Genomic DNA, 20,917 nt, shown 5'->3' with positions numbered 1-20,917 from the left:
AACGAAAGTTCTTCGACATAGTCTGTAGTCATGGATTCCGGCCCGACCGCCTCCTGGCTTGTGTACTGGCCTCTTCGGGCATCTTCGTCGCCATGATGACCATTTTCCTGGTCGACTACCACGTCGGCCGTGTTCAGTACTACCTGTGGATGTTGGACAAGTGGAGGACACCGAAGATTGGAGAAGTAAAGAACCAAAAGATACACGCACGATGCTTTTATTGCCTACAACAACCGGGACGTCAGGTGGGTTATACATGAAGCGATAGAGAATCTGGAACCTGGCACCTTGGCTGCCGAAGCGCAACGGAATTCAGTAGACCACCGACTCATAAATGTCACCCGTGTGCTGGTATTCAGAGGATGTTATCCATTGAATTTTTTTAATAAGTCAAAGTGACTTATATTTAATCTTCATAAGAACATCCTTACTAGTATACCTTCGATCTAAAAATGACTATCCTCTAAAATGAAATACAAAATACTGAGTTGAAAATATCCGAAAGATATAATTCAGTAAACAGAAAATGTGGGCACCCCACTCGGTGAAGGAAACTTCAACTGGAAAAAGAAAGTAGTACATTCATACAAACCTAACGCTAACTCAAGTGTACAATCACTTCCCGATGTTAGTTACTGATTATGTACATCGTCTAATCGAAACCAAAACTAATGAGATAAAAATAAAAACAAAACAATTAAGCACGGCTAACCTAACCGAACAACCATGTAAGAAAGGTACCTAAAGGAAAAACACCGTACAGCATATTAAGTCTAATTACAGGTAAACCAAAAATGTTTCCACATGCTGTACTTAGTAAATTTCTCTCTAAACTGTTAGCAAACATATGCCAACTAACAATAAAATATAGAGTCAAAATGCTAAGAAAACAAAATTGATCTCTGGAACAATAATCGCCTAGTTGAATCTTTGGTATTTAATTCTACAGCGACCAAGGAAACTGTGTAATATATATCACCTATAACAGCAGTGATGCTACCAAAACAAAGGGATTATATATGCTAAAAAAACAGTAACACGAATAAAAGATGAACAATATATGTAAAGTTATGAATACAACGTTAACCCAAAGGGATTATCTACCACTCCGTTAAATGCAGGCATTAAAAGAGATAATCTATACCAAACTATTTGCGATAACGTTAACTGATATTACTAGTATACTAGTGATAGTCTTCTAGTTAACTTCCTCTACTGCTATCATCACATTGAACATGTAGGCTTGCTCACCTCCATGCAGTATCTTTGGCACATCTTACACAAAAAAGGTTCTCAGAATGTGCGTCAAATTGTCTTATGATGGAACGTTTGGCGCTAAACAGGATCCTAGTCTTTACTCCTGTTGTGTTTCTCCCCTGTGAGTTTGCTTGTGCCTCTTCAGGCTGTTTTGGTATCCAAACTGCCTGCCGCACTCCTCACACTTGTAGGGTTTCTCCCCTGTGTGAGTCCGAATGTGTATCTTCAGGTCACCCAGCCGACTAAACTGTCGGCTGCACTCCTCACACCTGTAGGGTGTTTGTCCTGTGTGAGTCCGCATGTGCCTCTTCAGATCACCCAGTTCACTGAACTGCTTGCCACACTCCTCACACCTGTAGGGTTTCTCCCCAGTGTGAGTCCGCATGTGGGTCTTAAGATGATCAAGCTGACTGAACTGCTTGTTGCACTCCACACACCTGTAGGGTTTTTCTCCTGTGTGAGTCCGCATGTGAATCTTCAGATGACCCAGTCTACTGAATTGCTTGTCACACTCCCCACAACTGTAGAGTTTTTCTCCTGTGTGAGTCCGCAAGTGTTTCTTTAGATCACCCTGTTGACTGAACTGCCTGCTGCACTCCTCACACCTGAAGGGTTTCTCACCTGTGTGAGTCCGCACGTGTCTCTCAAGATGACTTAGACAACTGAACTGCTTGGCACACTCCTCACACCTGAACACTTTCACACCTTTGTCTTGCCTCCCGGTTTCCTCTCCAGACTCCTCACAGCTTTCTCCTTGCCAGGTGGAAACGGTGTAGGCAGAACCCCCTGCTGATCTTCCTTGCCAGGTGGAAACATTGTTGGCAGAACCCTCTGCTGATCCTCTCACGACGTCCTTCAAACCTTCTTTGCTGCCTGTTGTTGCCATGTCAACGAGAGCTGGATCAACCTCTGTAAAAAATGAAACAAGCGACCTATAAAACATGCTGAAATGTGTATAGTTGAGTAGTCTACGCAAAGTTTAGTAGTACTATGTATAGTCGAGTTATATAGGACAGGTAAACAAATGCTCATTATGAGTCATTCATTGTCTGCAAAAGTTACTAAATCAACTAGCAGAACTGAAACCACACTGTACTGAGACACCGCAATTAAAAGAAGGGTAAAAAGTGAGCTGTCTTTGTTGTGTTGTTATGCATGATCTTTGGGAGTGTAACGTTGTAACAGTTAATGAACTGTCCCTTGGCCTTCATGCTTGTCATGCAATGGTCTGGGCTTCGGCTTATTTTTGACGTGTTTGTAGGCGTTCGTTTTGTATATTTTTGCCATCCATACTTCAGTTGCGTATGATTACTCAACTGTCAATAATACAGTGTGCCAATTCAATATATAGCAAATGTTTTTCGGTGTTTCGCTGAGAGATTTAAAGTTGTTCACCCTCCCCCATCATTAATGAACCGGCCCGATGTTTTCACATTCCTGTCTGGCGTCAAAGCGGCAGGGTCAGGGCGAGATGGAATCCATATGTGAGAATATTGGGCGGGACTCGCGTAGGGGTTTACCGCATACTTATAATTTAGTCTTAGATTAACGCTTTCCTCATTACCGACACAATAATCCCTTCATAACAGTAAATTTGCTTATTCGTTACGTAAAATTGCACACTAGATTGCGAGGATATCTTTGCTGATTTTTGATGCGACACACAACATAATCTCGTAACCCCCCACCCAGCCTCATAATTTCTGTTTACGTTTTCCACTTCCAGGCGGCAGCTCCTTTACTTCTATAAACAATAATTTGAGACCAAAACATTCAAACGTTCATAATTCAGAAAGACATTTCTTTGTGTATTAAACTCCACTGAAGCAAGTATTTCAATCTCCTTGACTAAAATAAACAGCATGGCCCAGACCTCACGCACACAGGTCCAAACGCACGCCGCCACAAATATCATGAACCGTTGTTTACCAACTCTACAAACCTCTGAATACCAACTGCATGCCGACCTATCCTACCTGGAAGTTAGTTGATACACAGTCCGGGCCGAGTCGCCTGTTGAATCACTGCAAAACCTCCAAAATATACAGAAAACTGCTCAAGATGCGCAAGATGCCGCGTCCATGCGGGACAGGAAGACGCGATGGCGCGACCCGGAAGTATTCCCCCGGTCAGAGGTCAAGTCTCGTTGCCTGATTACCCAACAAATGTACACGGTCCTTGGAGCAAAGGCTGGTAACCGGTAATTATTTTTAACAGGCAAAATGTCATAATTTAGTCGTCACCGACCTGTGTTTTATGTCAAGAAAAATTGACCAGATAATCTACATTGATTTTTCATTTAGTTCATAACATGAGAATTCTACATTACCTGATTACCCAACAAATTCGCACAGGCCTTAGAACAAAGGCTATTATTGGGCTTGCTCATACTAGTACTACAAATTTAACTGTAACAGAAAACCATTACTTTTAAAATCTCCTATGAACATTTCCAAAGAAAATAAATATTTTTCTTTAAATCTATATTTAGTTTTTTTTCAGTTTTACAAGGTATTTTATTTAGTGATTGAGCCGAAAATCATTGATGTATATGATGCCAACACCAGGCTCATTTTTGTATTGATTAGGAAAAAAAAGTATATCTAGACTAAACGAAGGCCCAGTGCACTTACCGTTTTGGCTACCAGCTTCGCTCTGACTTTGAGAAAGTATGAGAGCACAACAAACAATACAGGCAAAAGTTAAAGCATGTGTAAAACTGATTCAGTCAAATGCAAAATTCACAGAGTACGCACCAATAACTTGAATAAGATTTATTTTGATGTAATTGTCATAACAAGACCCTGATACCATCAATCTACAACGAACATCCTCTAAAATAAAAATAAACAAGAAGCCATAGGTGACAATTCTCCGTGAAGTATTATATATTGCAACAAAAAGAAGTAGCCATTGGTGACAATTCTCTGTGAAGTGTGATAAATCGAACAAAGAAAAATTGTTTAAACGCGCGTCGGCTCAGTCATCTTAAAGACGCAACAACCAATCAGAGATGCGAAATGCCGACACGTGACGCGGGATTTGCATACAGTCTAAACAACGGGGAAGGGCGCGCGATGCCCGAAATATTTTTGCGTCAATATTCAGCGCCGTGTTTCAAAAGATTAATATCGGGAAACAATTTCTTTTCTTGTTTTGAACGCATAAACATGCATTTACGCTAATCTAGTATGATTCAGGGTTACTTTTTTTTTTACCTGCCATGGCCAGATTATCTTAATATGTGTATATTGTGTGTACAATCTACAGAAAGAGAAATGTACATCAGGTCCGATCATCCGATTTTCACGTTTCGGTTTTTTGGACTCGGTTCATGAACGTATTTTGGTTTGGCTCCTGGGACTCCCGGGACTGTCTACAGGGAACACTCGCATATTGCCCAACATTCGCGGTGTATCAGGACAGCGCGACTGGTCGTCATTAGCGCAATCCCTGTAATTAGTAACAGTTGCACATCAATCCGGCCGAAAGCATGATTGTGTAACACAGGCTACTTCTTCATATACATTGTACCGGCTCATACTACAAGACGCCTTTACAACTAGCAAATCATAAAATTACCCGATCTACTAGTATGTGCGGTTTACCAGCCCCAGACCACATCCGAACACGAGGCAGAACACATTTGTCCATGTTTACAAAGAGCTGCTCCACTAACACTATGGAGCGGCCCAACCCAAAAATATTGGCCAGCATGCTCGTTGCTAGGACGACCGGCCAGTTGCTACGTGACTAAATACACGCCGCCTGTAGGTCGCCACAGCCGACCAATTTGAAATCGATAGGATTACGTCATCGGTATTTACATTTCGTAATGTTGACCTCTGACCACCCCACATTTCCGTCCCCATCAGCCTGACCGCGACTTATCTACCGGTCACATAAACGGGCGACAACATTATTTCAACGACATGGGGATGTTTCGAAAATAACCATTTACTCCAATGTCAAAACAGCTACGGTAAAAATAAAAAGACGTGCATCATCCCGGACATAATGCCACACCACATGCGAAATTACACAGAAATGCGACGTACGGAAGAATGCGTTTTGGCTGCGAACATCTTCCAAAAAACTTGGCATCTCTTAAGCATGGGCTAAACATCTGGAACCACTTATAAAAACCACCCCGTATCTGCATGAAGTTCCACCCCCCACTGCTATTCCAAACAACGCGTTTTTCTGGACCATTCCAATTCGCCTCGTAATTGTAGGGGTGCCGCGAAAGCACATTGACCGCGAAAGCAGCAACGGCAAAAATACACATTCGTGCATCAACACGGGCATGACAGCAGACGGCGTATAAAATGGCGTGCCGATTACACAAAGAGAACCCAGTGTTTTGACTGCGAACATGAAAAATCAGCCGTTCACAACACTCCGTCCGGAGGTCCTGACCTCCTTCACGGAGTAAAAAACAACAACACTGGGTTGAAAGTAGTCAAAAGATATAATTCACTAAACAGAAAATATGGGCACACGATTTGTCAAGGAAACTTCAACTGGAAAACGAAACTAGTACTTTCATACAAACCTAACGCTAACTCAAGTGTACAATCACTTCCCGATGTTAGTTACTGATTATGATTATGTACATCGTCTAATGGATACTATTAAAGTTAATGTGATAAGAATCACAACAAAACAATTAAGAACGGCTAACCTAACCGAACAACAATGAAAGAAAAGTACCTAATAAAACCGTAGGTGTTGTACAACATATTTGTTATATTAAACGGCTTTCAATGTTAACAAACATATCTATGTTAACTAGCAATGATATAAAAATATAAAGAGTCAACGTAATATGTTAAAAATAACAAAACAAAACAAAAAGTTCCCTGGAACATTAATTTTATAGTTGATATTTTTCGTATTTTATTTTACCATCACTAAGGAAACTGAGAAAAATTTATCACCTATAACAGAAGGGGTACTTCCAAAACAAAGGGAGTATATACGCCAAAATAAAGGCAACTTGAATTAAAGAAATGAACAATATACTATACATGTCTAGTGTCACCTGAAGGATGAACTGAACTGATACGTGTATGCAATTAATAGTTATGATCTACCAAACTAAAAGCAAAAGGAATTGAAGAGATAAATCAAACCAAATCAAACAAATTGGGATAACTGATACATTTACTAGGGGTAGTCTTATAGTAAACGTCCTATACTGCTATCATCACATAGGACCTGTAGGCTTGCTCACCTCCATGCAGTATCTTTGGCACATCTTACACAAAAAAGGTTCTCAAATTGTGCATCAAAATGTCTTGTAACATAACTTGTGGCCTTAAACACTAAACACTACAGTCTGCCACAGTCTTTACTCCTGTAGGGTTTCTCCTTTGTGGGCTTGAACGTGCCTCTTCAGATTACTTGGGTCTCTAAACTGCCGGCCACACTCCTCACACCTGTAGGGTTTCTCCCCTGTGTGAGCCTGCATGTGCTTCTTCAGACTACCCAGCTGACTAAACTGTCTGCCACACTCCTCACATCTGTAGGGTTTCTCCCCTGTGTGAGTACGCATGTGAGTAGTCAGATTTCCCAGCCGACTGAACTGCCTGCTGCACTCCTCACATTTGTAGGGTTTCTCCCCAGTGTGAGTCCGAATGTGTCTCTTCAGGTCACCCAGCTGACCAAACTGAATGCTGCACTCCTCACACCTGTAGGGTGTTTCTCCTGTGTGGATCCACATGTGAGTCTTCAGACTACCTAGCCGACTGAACTGCCTGCCGCAATCCTCACATCTGTAGGGTTTCTCCCCAGTGTGAGTCCGCATGTGAGTCTTCAGATTACCAAGCTGACTGAACTGCCTGCCGCACTTTTCGCATCTGTAGGGTTTCTCACCAGTGTGGGTCTGCACGTGTCTCTTCAGATGAGCCAGCTGACAAAACTGCCTGCTGCACTTCCCACACATGTAGGGTTTCTCTCCTGTGTGAGTACGAATGTGAGTAGTCAGATTTACCAGGTTAATAAACTGCTTGTTGCACTGCTCACACATGTAGGGTTTCTCTCCTGTGTGAGTCCGCATGCGTGTCTTCATAGTACCGAACTGACTGAACTGCTTGCCACACTCCTCACACCTGTAGGGTTTTTCTCCTGTGTGAGTCCGTATGTGCTTTTTTCAGACTACCAAGCTCACTAAACTGCCTGCTGCACTCCTCACACATGTAGGGTTTCTCACCAGTGTGAGTACGCATGTGTCTCTTTAGATCACTAAGACAACGGAACTGCTTGGCACACTCCTCACACCTGAACACTTTCACACCTTTGTCCTGCCTCCCGGTTTCCTCTCCAGACTCCTCACAGCTTTCTCCTTGCCAGGTGGAAACGGTGTAGGCAGAACCCCCTGCTGATCTTCCTTGCCAGGTGGAAACAGTGTTGGCAGAACCCTCTGCTGATCCTCTCACGACGTCCTCCAAACTTTCTTTGCTGCCTGTTGTTGCCATGTCAACGAGAGCTGGACCAACCTCTGTAACAAAATGAAACAAGTGACCTATAAAACATGCAGAAATATGTATAGTTGAGTAGTACTACGTATAGTTTAGTAGTCTATGCATAGTTTAGTAGTACTATGTATAGTCGAGTTATATAGGACAAGTAAACAAATGCCTGTTGTCTGTAAAAGTTACTAAAGCAACTAGCAGAACTGAAACCACACTGTACTGAGACACCGCAATTAAAAGACGGGTAAAAAGTGAGCTATCTTTGCTGTGTTGTTATGCAGGGTCTTTGAGAGTATTCTTGGGTTTCAGTCACGTGACCCGACCTTAGCGACGGGTGTTATCCGCCATGTTGGTGTACCTACAACCCCGCGTAGCCTATACGCTATGTACATGGTTCATTGTTTTGTAGCTGGTTGCGGGTCAAAAAAAGTGGTAAACACAGTGTATCTGTTCAATGTGTGCCAAGGTGATTACAAATCAAGGAAAGGACCAAGAAAAACTGACCGAAAAACATCGCAGATTGTGGATTTTTGCGATCAGCCGCGGGGATACGGCCACAGAAATATCCCGAGATTGTGGCGAGTTACTATCGCCAAAGACTCTGGGCAAGCTTCACCCGCCTGGGTCCGACACAATGTTGCCTGGGTCCCTACTAAAAAAAACCTTGGAAGAAAGAAGTACAGAGATTGGGACGAAAGCAAAGAACAGAAGGAGGGGCGAGGGCCGAAAGGGCGAGAGAACGCAACAAGCGGGCTGCGGAACAGTCGGGTCTGGCGGCTTGACCGGGCGGGGCTTCTGACGCCAAAAGCCGCCCGACGCCACACAATGCTGCTGGATATCGCGTACGTGATCTTCCCTACACCGAGGTCAGAAATGTTCCTGTACATGCAGAAATGGCACCCAGGAATTTCCATTAAGCATCGACAAAACAATAGTTTACACGGTGCAAGTGAATTTATTTTGATACACGTGGCAATCTGACTCAATTTGAGCCTAAGTGCTAAAACTCCGAGTTCACCCTGACAGTCCAACAAAATTACCGATCTTAGCACTAAAATTGCGTTAAGATTCTGCTTATCATGATACCCTAATATTGTAATGTCAATGTTCACAAGCTAATTCATGCATAGGTTGTGAGAGGTTACCCAAAAACTTTTTTTTTCACGGCAAAACTACAACTACGGGTACGTAAACAAAATTATGCCCGGAGGCTCCCCTCCCAACGCCGATGATTTACTCCCGCAAACTCGAGGCGGCCAACAAAATTTCTGTCGACAGGGATGACAAGGCGTCATGTGAAATTCTCATTCTAATGGGATTCCAACAGAGACATGAGTACTTTTTGGTGCTTGAAAAAATATTCATGAACTCCAGTTTGTCAGCGGCGAAACCGAAGGGGTTAGATGAAAGTGCACAACAAACAAAGCCGCCGGCGGGCATGAATCAAACTGGCATTTTGCATTATTACACACAGAACCCATAATTTTGAAACAGCAACCGATAGTAAAACAAGGATTTACATTACCAAGAAAAGCTGAAACTTAGGCTTACCATAATTTGATTGGGGATAACCCGTCCGCTCCACTCGAAATTGTTGTTTACCATTCCGCTACGCGAGCGAGTCACAAGTTGTCGCGAGAAGGAATCAGACACACGGGTGACCCGCGCACAGAGAACTGTCCAAAACACACTTCCCAGAACCTCTCTCTCTCTCTTAATTCATTTATTGAGAAAAAAAATAGACTAGAGTGACCAACATACGAATCCTGTCCACTGTAGGACTGTGAAGGAGATACTAGTAACGTTAGTCTTTGAAGTTCGTTCACACATACGCAAGTTTTGTCGTCCTATATCCTTTGTCATCGTATCCTTTGACTTCCTATCCTCTCAAAAATGTACAATTTCATTACAAACCTTGTCATCTGTCAACCATCAAAGACTGCAGAATTATCGTGTGGCTGTTAATTACTTGTATGGCTTCGGTGCCAACGTCTTGACACTGCATAGCACTACACCGAGGTACACCAACATGGCGGCCGCCTGTATTATGTGACGCGCCGGATTGAGTACTTAGAATGCTCCATACAAAAAGTCGTAGTACAGTCACGATACGTCAAATGAGACCATACAATGTATCTCCGTATTCAGAAAGGTACAAAGAACCTTGTGTAGTTCAAACAATGACTTCAACTTATACTGGATCCACGGATTAACGCGTCAAAGTTCGCCCTTACTCAGAATTTAGGCGGTTTCCGCCATGTTGTTTTTGACTGAAATACGCACCACATGGGGGTTTCGTGGCACCCGGTTGCGCATCTGTTTCCGGGTCACACCAGGGGTCACACTATCGAGTACACTGTCAGACGACGTGGAGTAGTACTCGACAAATTACGAGATTTCATGATTTGGATGTTTGAACAGCAACATACGACTGATATACAGTCGAAACAATGCATACATTTGCTTTGACATTGTGTCATTACCATTGACACAGTTTTGGACGGAAAAGTATTTTAATTTTAAGTAGGTGAACATGCAGTCTAAACAGTGCAAAGAAACTATGTGTTTATACGATTGACACTAAGCGGAAAAGTACTGTGTTATAACTGCGTGAATATACAATCTAAATAGTGTAGACTTTAAGTGTGTCATACCATGTGCATCGTACAATGTGTTAGCGGAAAACTGTTCCTCTATGAAATTAGTGCGCGACTATTCAGTCCAACATTGAAAGTGTACTGTGTCATATGATTGACACAGTTTTTGGAAGGCAAGTTCTCCATCATAATTGTGTGCATGTGCATGAAACGTTCAGTGAATATTTTTTTTATTGAAACATATAATGACAAGACGCGGTACGTGGCGACACACTCAATTCACACTTGTACACTTATATCATAGTGAATATCTTGACAGTCACGGTCATATCATTGACACGATTTTCGGACGGAAAAGTTTCCCGTACATAAGTATGTGAACATACAGTCTAAATAGTAAAGAATTTTTAAGTGTGTCATACCTTTGACACAGTTTTTAAACGGAAAAGTCTTCCGTCATAACTGCGGGGATATACAGTTGAAACAATACATACTTTGCTTTGACATTGTGTCATGCCATTGGCAGTTTTGGACTTAAAAGTTTTTCATCTCAAGTGGGTGAACATACAGTCCAAACAGTGTAAAAAAAACTATACTTTATTTTTATTAAAGTGTGTTATACGATTGACACAGTTTTCCGTCATAAGTGCGTGTGTACATGTATACAGTCTAAACAGTGTAAAAAAACTATGCTTTTAAAGGGTCAAACCATTCAATCGGACACAGTTTTAAGACGGAAAAGTACTCTATCATAACTGCGTGAATCAAACTAATTAGTGTAGACTGTAAGTGTGTCATACCATCGACAATGTTTTAGGACGGAAAACTGGTTCTCTGTAAAATTAGTGTGTGTGACTACTAGTACAGTCCAAACAGTGTACTTTGAAAGTGTGTCATACGATTGACACAGTTTTTGGAAGGCAAGTTCTCCGTCATAATTGTTTGCATGTACAGTCTAAACAGTGAATACCTTGACAGGATGTCATATCATTGACACATTTTTCGGACTGAAAAGTTTTCCGTCATAAGGCCATGTTGATTTGATTATATGGATGACATCCTCTGGGAACCCCAAATCTGATGCGCGCGTGCGAATAATAAAAAAAGTTGCTTTCACTATGAAATCTACGTGGTCATGAAGGTTGAACAAATGGCACAGAATATGTTATGGCGAATAATTTACTCTTCGAATTCATTTCTTTACATTTTTGTCTTTTTTCCTTTGATTTTGGCATTCTACGACATTGGTATCGTTTCTAAATGTTTTCCTTGCAACTTATGGTATATTTTTGCTCATTTAGCAACTGTTTTGCAACTGTTTTAACTGTTTAGAGTATGGTTGAAAACTTTTTTTTTGGAAACGGCCGAAAATTCATGCGCGCGCGGATGTCATCCATATAATCAAATCAACATGGCCTAAGTATGTGAACATACAGTCTAACAGTGAAGACTTTGAAAGTGTGTCATGGCGGAAAAGTCCTCCGTCGTAACTGTGTATGGATTTACAGTTGAAACAGAGCATACTTTGCTTTGACATTGCGTCATACCATTGACACAGTTTTGGGATGGAAAGCTCTCCATCATATATCGATATCTTAGTGAATATTCAGTCAAAACAGTGTATACCTTGATATTTTGTCAAACCATTGACACAATTTTCCGGCATAAAACTTTTCTTCATAAGTGCATAACTATATAATATAAACATTGTATAGCGGTACTTTGGCAGTGTGTCATACTATTGACACAGTTTTCGGGTGGAAACGTTTTCCGTCATCAGTGGGTGAATATACAGTCTAAACACTATATATTTTGCCAATGTGCCATACCATTGACAAAGATTTCAGACGGAAAATGTTTCCGTCATAAGTGGGTGAATATACACTTTAAACAGTATTTACATTGACAGTGTGTCATACCATTGACAGTTTGACACAGTTTTCAGACGGAAAATGTTTCTATCATTTACAGGTTAGCATACAGTCAAACAGTGTATACTTTGAAGTGTGTCATACAGCTGAATATGCACAATGTTGTTTTTTTCGTCCCCCGGTGTGCGCTGGAGGATGTGCAGCCGAAGTTGAACGTGCCCCCGAATATTGGCGCCCGCGAAGTTCTGTAACGTTATAGTCGGCTGCACAGAATTTGAAGGACAGGTCGGCACTTAGAGTGCATCCTGGATACGGACCTACTCTATCCCAAAGAGATCGCACCTCAGAGCTCATCCTCAATACGGACTTACTCTACCAAGAAGACGTCGCACTTAGAGCGCATCCAGGATACGGACTTGCTCTATCTAAAGAGGACGGTCCCAGAAAGTTAAGATATACCGCAAACCCCGTGACACCGCAATAGCAGTTCAAACTTGTTTCATAATGACTTTTACCAACAAAGATAAACTTACAAGAGAAGGTTTAAATTCTGTTGTCTAAGGCGCTATATCATTCGTATTTCACCTGTGTCATTGGAATGATATAGCCTTGAACAACAGAATTTCCATGATTGTTATTGGAATGACATATCTGCCGTCTTAGGGCTATGTCATTCCTATGACACAGGTAAAATATCTGCCGTCTTAGGGCTATGTCATTCCTATGACACAGGTAAAATATCTGCCGTCTTAGGGCTATGTCATTCCTATGACACAGGTAAAATATCTACCATCTTAGGGCTATGTCATTCCTATGACATAGGTAAAATATCTGCCGTCTTAGGGCTATGTCATTCCTATGACACAGGTAAATATCTGCCGTCTTAGGGCTATGTCACTCCTATGACACAGGTAAAATATCTGCCGGCTATGTCATTCCTATGACACAAGTGGAAATTCTGCTGTTCAGGGCTATATCATTCCAATGGCTCAGGTGACATATATCTGCCATGTTAAGGCTATGTCATTTCTATGACACAGGTGAGAATTCTCTTGTTCACTGGGCTATATCATTCAAGTGACACAGGTGAAAAATCTACCGTCTTTATTTGTCAAGCAATTTTTACATGTATGTAGACATTCTAGCATTGTTCCATTTTTACATATATCTTTAAAAAGATATATGTGGTCCAAAGTTACAAATACCCCATAACTGAAATTGTCGTGAACGAAAATGAACTATATTACAACTTACATACGTGCGCACAGCAAAACAGATTGTCTGTAAGACAACTTACGGTATGTTTCATTAGAAACAAGAATGATATGTCCCGGTCAGAATGGATAGGGTGAATAGGGTGTAACGTGAAGTTTGAAGAAACCAATTAGTATGGTTAAACTGAGTGATCCTGATAGAACAACTATTAGAGGTAAGGCTTACATGTTATCTTGCAATAAAAAATAAAATATATAGTAATACTACGCTGTGTATGCCGTATTGCCCAACGTACCAACCCGACCGTTACACTTTTTGTGTAACGGGGGCCGTTCGAGTTATTCTATGAAACATTTGGAAGCATGTGTGATAACAAAAGAGACTCCGGGCCGTACTGTTAGTTATAACACTGGCCAGAACATCCGTATCGAACGCAATCGCCGTCCAAGTATAAGCACACATACGCGTATTAGCAGCTGTTAGGGGAGTGGTTTGACCCGGAAGTAGACTGGACAGCGGTAGTCTGAAAACCCCCATGCAGACCGCAAAACACAAAAAAACACGCCAAAATGAGTACTTAGCAGGTCAACTTTGACGGGACATATCTCGTCTTCCAGTGATTTTTGAATTTCCAACTGACCCACACACGGTGGTCTGACTCGTTGACATCACGGGAACACATAAACCAGCCTCATTTGACGTATCGTGACCGTACTACGACTTTTTGTATGGAGCATTCTAAGTACTCAATCCGGCGCGTCACAATTACGCAAGCCCCGTGACGTCACGTGAAAGCCGAGAATAACGTTGTAACAGTTAGTGAACTGTCCCTTGGCCTTCATGCTTGTCATGCAATGGTCTGGGCTTCAAATTCGTGTTATTTTTGACGTGTCTGTAGGCGTTCGTTTTGTATATTTTTGCCATCCATACTTCAGTTGCGCATGGTTACTCAACTGCCAATAATACAGTGTGCCAATTTAATACAGAAATGTTTTTCTGTGTTTTGCTGAGAGATTTAAAGTTGTTCACCCTCCCCTCCATCATTAATGAACCGTCCCGATGTTTTCCTTTCACATTCCGGCGTCAGGGCGGCAGGGTCAGGGCGAGATGGAATCCATATGTGAGAATCGGGCGGGGCTCGCGTAGGGGTTTACCGCATACTCATAACTTAATCTTAGATTAACGCTTTCCTAATCACCAACACAAGAATCCCTTCATAACAGTGAATTTGCTTATTCGGTACGTAAAATTGCACACTAGATTGCGAGGATATCTTTGCTGATTTTTGATGCGACAAAAACATAATCTCATAACCCCCTACCGATCCTCACACTGTTTGCGTTATCAACTTCTTGGCGGCAGCTCCTTACTTGTATAAACATTTATTTGAGAGGAAAACATTCAAACGGACAATCCAGAAATTTCTGACAATTCCACATCTGCATTACGAGTTTGCGCGCAGTTGCACCTAAAAAAAGGAGCTTAAAATATTGCAAGCTCCATGACTATTTTATTATAAACAGCACGGCCCAGATCACACGGGTACGCACACTGGTCCAAACTCACGCCGCCACACAAATATCATGAAGAACTGTTGTTTTCCAACTCTACAAACCCCTGAATACCAACTACATGCCGACATTTCCTACCTGGAAGTTAGTTGATACACAGTCCGGGCCGAGTCGCCTGTTGAATCACTGCAAAACTCCTCCAAAGACGGAAAACTGCTCAAGATGCCGCGTCCTTGTGGGACAGGAAGGGGCGATGCCATGACCCGAAGTACTTCCTAGCCAGAGGTCAAGTCTCGTTACCTGATTACCCAACAAATGTACATGGTCCTTGGAGCAAAGGCTGGTAACGGGTAATTATTTGTAACATGCAAAATGCCCTAATTTAGTCGTCACCGACCTGTGTTTTATGTTATGAAAATTTGACCAGATAATCTACATTGATTTTTCATTTAGTTCATAACATGAGAATTCTACATTACCTCTACATTACCTGATTACCCAACAAATTGCGTACAGGCCTTAGAACAAAGGCCATTATTTGGCTTGCTCATACTACAAATTTAACTGTAACAGAAACCGTTACTTTTAGAATATCCTATGAACATTTCCAAAGAAAATATTTTTTAAATCTACATTTAGTTTTTTTTTAGTTTTCAAGGTATTTAGTGATTGAGCCGAAAATCATTGATGTATGATGCCAACACCAGGCTCATTTTTGAATTGATTAGAAAAAAAGTATATCTAGACTGAACGAAGGCCCAGTGCACTTACCGTTTTGGGCACCTGCTTCGCTCTGACTTTGAGAAAGTATGAGAGCACAATAAACAATAACGGGAAAAATTTAAACATAGTATAAAACTATTTCAGTAAAATGCAAAATTCACATAGCATGCACCGATAACTGGAATAAGATTTATTTTGATGTAATTGTCATAACAAGAGCCTGATACCATCAATCTACAACGAACATCCTCTAAATTAAAAATAAAAAAACAACAACACTGGGTTGAAAGTAGTCAAAAGATATAATTCACTAAACAGAAAATATGGGCACACGATTTGTCAAGGAAACTTCAACTGGAAAACGAAACTAGTACTTTCATACAAACCTAACGCTAACTCAGGTGTACAATCACTTCCCGATGTTAATTACTGATTATGTACATCGTCTAATCGATACTATTAAAGTTAATGTGATAAGAATCACAACAAAACAATTAAAAACGGCACACCTAACAGAAGAACAATGTAAGAAAAGTACCTAATAAAACCGTAGGTGTTGTACTACATATTTTGTTATATTAAACAGCTTTCAATGTTAACAAATTAAACATATCTATGTTAACTAACAATGATATGAAAAGATAAAGAGTCAACGTAATATGTTAAAAAAAGACTAAAAAAAAACAAAACAAAAAGTTCCCTGGAACATTAATTCTATAGTTGATATTTTTCGTATTTTATTTTACCATCACTAAGGAAACTGAGAAAAATTTATCACCTATAACAGAAGGGGTACTTCCAAAACAAAGGGAGTATATACGCCAAAATAAAGGCAACTTGAATTAAAGAAATGAACAATATACTATACATATATAGTGTCACCTGAAGGATGAACTGAACTGATACATGTGTATGCAATTAATAGTTAGGATCTACCAAACTAAAAGCAAAAGGAATTGAAGAGATAAATCAAACCAAATCAAACAAATTGGGATAACTGATACATTTACTAGGGGTAGTCTTATAGTAAACGTCCTATACTGCTTTCATCACATAGGACCTGTAGGCTTGCTCACCTCCATGCAGTATCTTTGGCACATCATACACAAAAAAGGTTCTCAAATTGTGCATCAAATTGTCTTGTAACATAACTTGTGACCCTAAACAATAAACAGTCTGCCACAGTCTTTACTCCTGTAGGGTTTCTCCTTTGTGGGCTTGAACGTGCCTCTTCAGATTACTTGGGTCTCTAAACTGCCGGCCACACTCCTCACACCTGTAGGGTTTTTCTCCTGTGTGGATCCACATGTGAGTCTTCAGACTACCCAGCTGACTAAACTGTCTGCCACACTCCTCACATCTGTAGGGTTTCTCCCCTGTGTGAGTACGTATGTGAGTAGTCAGATTTCCCAGCCGACTGAACTGCCTGCTGCACTCCTCACATTTGTAGGGTTTCTCCCCAGTGTGAGTCCGAATGTGTCTCTTCAGGTCACCCAGCTGACTAAACTGAATGCTGCACTCCTCACACCTGTAGGGTGTTTCTCCTGTGTGGATCCACATGTGAGTCTTCAGACTACCTAGCCGACTGAACTGCCTGCCGCAATCCTCACATCTGTAGGGTTTCTCCCCAGTGTGAGTCCGCATGTGAGTCTTCAGATTACCAAGCTGACTGAACTGCCTGCCGCACTTTTCGCATCTGTAGGGTTTCTCACCAGTGTGGGTCTGCACGTGTCTCTTCAGATGAGCCAGCTGACAAAACTGCCTGCTGCACTTCCCACACATGTAGGGTTTCTCTCCTGTGTGAGTACGAATGTGAGTAGTCAGATTTACCAGGTTAATAAACTGCTTGTTGCACTGCTCACACATGTAGGGTTTCTCTCCTGTGTGAGTCCGCATGTGTGTCTTCATAGTACCGAACTGACTGAACTGCTTGCCACACTCCTCACACCTGTAGGGTTTTTCTCCTGTGTGAGTCCGTATGTGCTTTTTCAGACTACCAAGCTCACTAAACTGCCTGCTGCACTCCTCACACATGTAGGGTTTCTCACCAGTGTGAGTACGCATGTGCCTCTTTAGATCACTAAGACAACGGAACTGCTTGGCACACTCCTCACACCTGAACACTTTCACACCTTTGTCCTGCCTCCCGGTTTCCTCTCCAGACTCCTCACAGCTTTCTCCTTGCCAGGGGGAAACGGTGTTGAAAGAACCCCCTGCTGATCCTCCTTGCCAGGGGGAAACGGTGTTGACAGAACCCCCTGCGGATCCGATTATGGCGTCATCCAAACCTTCTCTGCTGCCTGTTGTTGCCATACCAACGAGAGCTGGATCAACCTCTGTAAAAAGTGAAACAAGCGAAATATAAAACATGCTGAAATATGTTAAAGCCTTACTCTCCAAGCAGAGGTTTGATTTTGGATCTTTTCAATTTTTTTGACGCAGGCCACTCACAGAGATGAGGGGACCTACTCAAGTACAAGTAAGTAAATTTTAGGGCTTTTCGCCCAACCAAAAAAAAAAAAAAATCCAGTGCAAAAAAGAAACCCTGATAAAAGCCTAAAAACACGTCAAAAATAACCAAAAAAAAAAAAAAAACCAAAGTCTTGTGAATAGTAATACTAAGTATAGTTAAATAGTTATATAGTTAAATGTTCATATCGTCTGCAAAATCATATCGTTCATATCGTTTACTAAATCACCTAGCACAACTGAAACCACTGAGATACCATAAAAGACAGGCAAACAGTGATCTGTCTTTGCTGTATTTTGTTACTGATGCTACGCAGGGTCTTAGAGAGTAACACTGCAATAGTTAGTGAACTGTCCCTTGGCCTTCATGCTGTTGGCTTTGGCTTATTTTTGACGTGTTCTGTCATCCTTATTTGCATCCATGTCTCCGTCGTGTATAGATATTCAACTGCCCAATGATACTGAAGCGCCAATTTAAAAGAAATGTTTCAAGTCTTTAATATTTTCTGTGTTTGGCTAAGATGTTCAAAGTTCGTCACACCTATCTATCATTAATGAACCGTCCCGTTGTTTTCACACTCTCCCGTCTGGCGTCAGGGCGGGATGAAATCCAGATGTGAGAATTTTTTTGTCGGGGCTCGCGTAGGGGTTTACAGTATACTTAGGATTAGCTTAGTCTTAGATATCTAACACTTTTCTCATCACCAACACCAGAATCCCTTGATCAATTAATTCGGTCCGTAAAATTATATGCACACTTAATTGCGAGGTATTTTTGCTAATTTTTGCGTCACACAACCTGATCTCGTAACCCCCTACTGACCCTCAGTCTGTTTACGTTTTCAACTTCCAGGCGGCAGCTCCTTACTTCTATAAACAGTGATTTGAGAGCCAAACATTCAAACGTAGTAGTAGTAGTAGTAGTACCAAGATATTTCTCAGAAAATTCCATATCCACACTATGACTTTTCTTTGGGAAGCTCCACTAGTATCTGAAGCTCATTGACTAACACACGGCCCAGATCACACGCACACTGGTCCAAACTCACGCCGCCACACAAATATCATGAAGAACTGTTGTTTTCCAACTCTACAAACCTCTGAATTCCAACTGCATGCCGACGTTTCCTACCTGGAAGTGATGTCCGGGCAGAGTCGCCTGTTGAATCACTCCAAAGACGGAAAACTGCTCAAGATGCCGCTTCCTAGCGAGACAGGAAGGCGCGATGCCGTGACACGGAAGTACTAAGCCCGGCCAGAGGTCAAGTCTCGTCACCTGATTACCCAAGAAATTTGGTAACGGCTTCATTTAAGTTGTCCCGAGTATGCAAATGATGGCGTTCACATGTAAGACATTACACAGCGGTCCCACACGTATGCACCCCTAACTATTCTTGCACATCCTCACATATTCCCACTAATCCTTCCCTATCCTTACACATCCTGACACACCCTCTGCTATCCTTACACATCCTCTCCCATCCTCCTCTATCCTTACACATCCTCACACATCCTAACCAATCCTCCCCAATCCTTACACATACTTAGCCATCCTCTCCCATCCTCTCCCATCCTTACACATCCTCTCCCATCCTTACACATTCTTACCCATCCTCTCCCATCCTTACCCATCCTCTCCCATTCTTACACATTCTCTCCCATCCTCTCCCATCCTTACACATTCTTACCCATCCTTACACATTCTTACACATCCTCTCCCATCCTTACACATCCTCTCCCATCCTTAAACATTCTTGCCCATCCTCTCCCATCCTTACACATTCTCACCCATCCTCTCCCATCCTTACACATTCTTACCCATCCTTACACATTCTTACCCATCCTCTCCCATCCTTACACATTCTTACCCATCCTCTCCCATCCTTACACATTCTTACCCATCCTTACCCATCCTTACACATTCTTACCCATCCTCTCCCATCCTCTTCCATCCTTACACATTCTTACCCATCCTTACACATTCTTACACATCCTCTCCCATCCTTACACATTCTCTCCCATCCTTAAAACATTCTTGCCCACTCCTCCTCCCATCCTTACACATTCTTACCCGCCCTCTCCAATCCTTACACATTCTTACACATCCTCTCCCATCCTTACACATCCTAACCAATCCTCCCCAATCCTTACCCATCCTCTCCCATCCTTACACATCCTCTCCCATACTTACACATTCTTACACATCCTCTCCCATCCTTAAACATTCTTGCCCATCCTCTCCCATCCTTACACATCCTTACCCACCCTCTCCAATCCTTACACATTCTTACACATCCTCTCCCATCCTTACACATCCTCTCCCATCCTTAAACATTCTTGCCCATCCTCTCCCATCCTTACACATTCTAACCCATCCTCTCCCATCCTTACACATTCTTACCCAACCTTACCCATCCTTACACATTCTTACCCATCCTTACCCATCCTCTTCCATCCTCACACATTCTTACCCATCCTCTTCCATCCTTACACATTCTCTCCCATCCTTACACATTCTTACCCATCCTCTCCCATCCTTACACATTCTTACCCATCCTCTTCCATCCTTACACATTCTTACACATCCTCTCCCATCCTTACACATCCTCTCCCATCCTTAGACATTCTTGCCCATCCTCTCCCATCCTTACACATTCTTACCCACCCTCTCCAATCCTTACACATTCTTACACATCCTCTCCCATCCTTACACATCCTCACCCATCCTTACACATTCTTACACATCCTCTCCCATCCTTACACATCCTAACCAATCCTCCCCAATCCTTACCCATCCT

The 20,917-nt window shown here is 41.9% G+C and overlaps 1 pseudogene; it reads right to left on the bottom strand.

Annotated features, from left to right (window-relative positions):
* Nucleotides 1-406: 406 nt before the first annotated feature.
* Nucleotides 407-17,983, bottom strand: LOC109465850 (annotated as a pseudogene).
* Nucleotides 17,984-20,917: the final 2,934 nt, after the last annotated feature.

Source organism: Branchiostoma belcheri, unplaced genomic scaffold (assembly GCF_001625305.1).
Source record: "Branchiostoma belcheri isolate BF01 breed outbred unplaced genomic scaffold, Haploidv18h27 scaffold159, whole genome shotgun sequence".
Lineage (NCBI taxonomy): Eukaryota > Metazoa > Chordata > Leptocardii > Amphioxiformes > Branchiostomatidae > Branchiostoma > Branchiostoma belcheri.
Note: the sequence above shows the minus strand (reverse complement) of the source record. Positions and strands in the feature narration are given on the sequence as shown.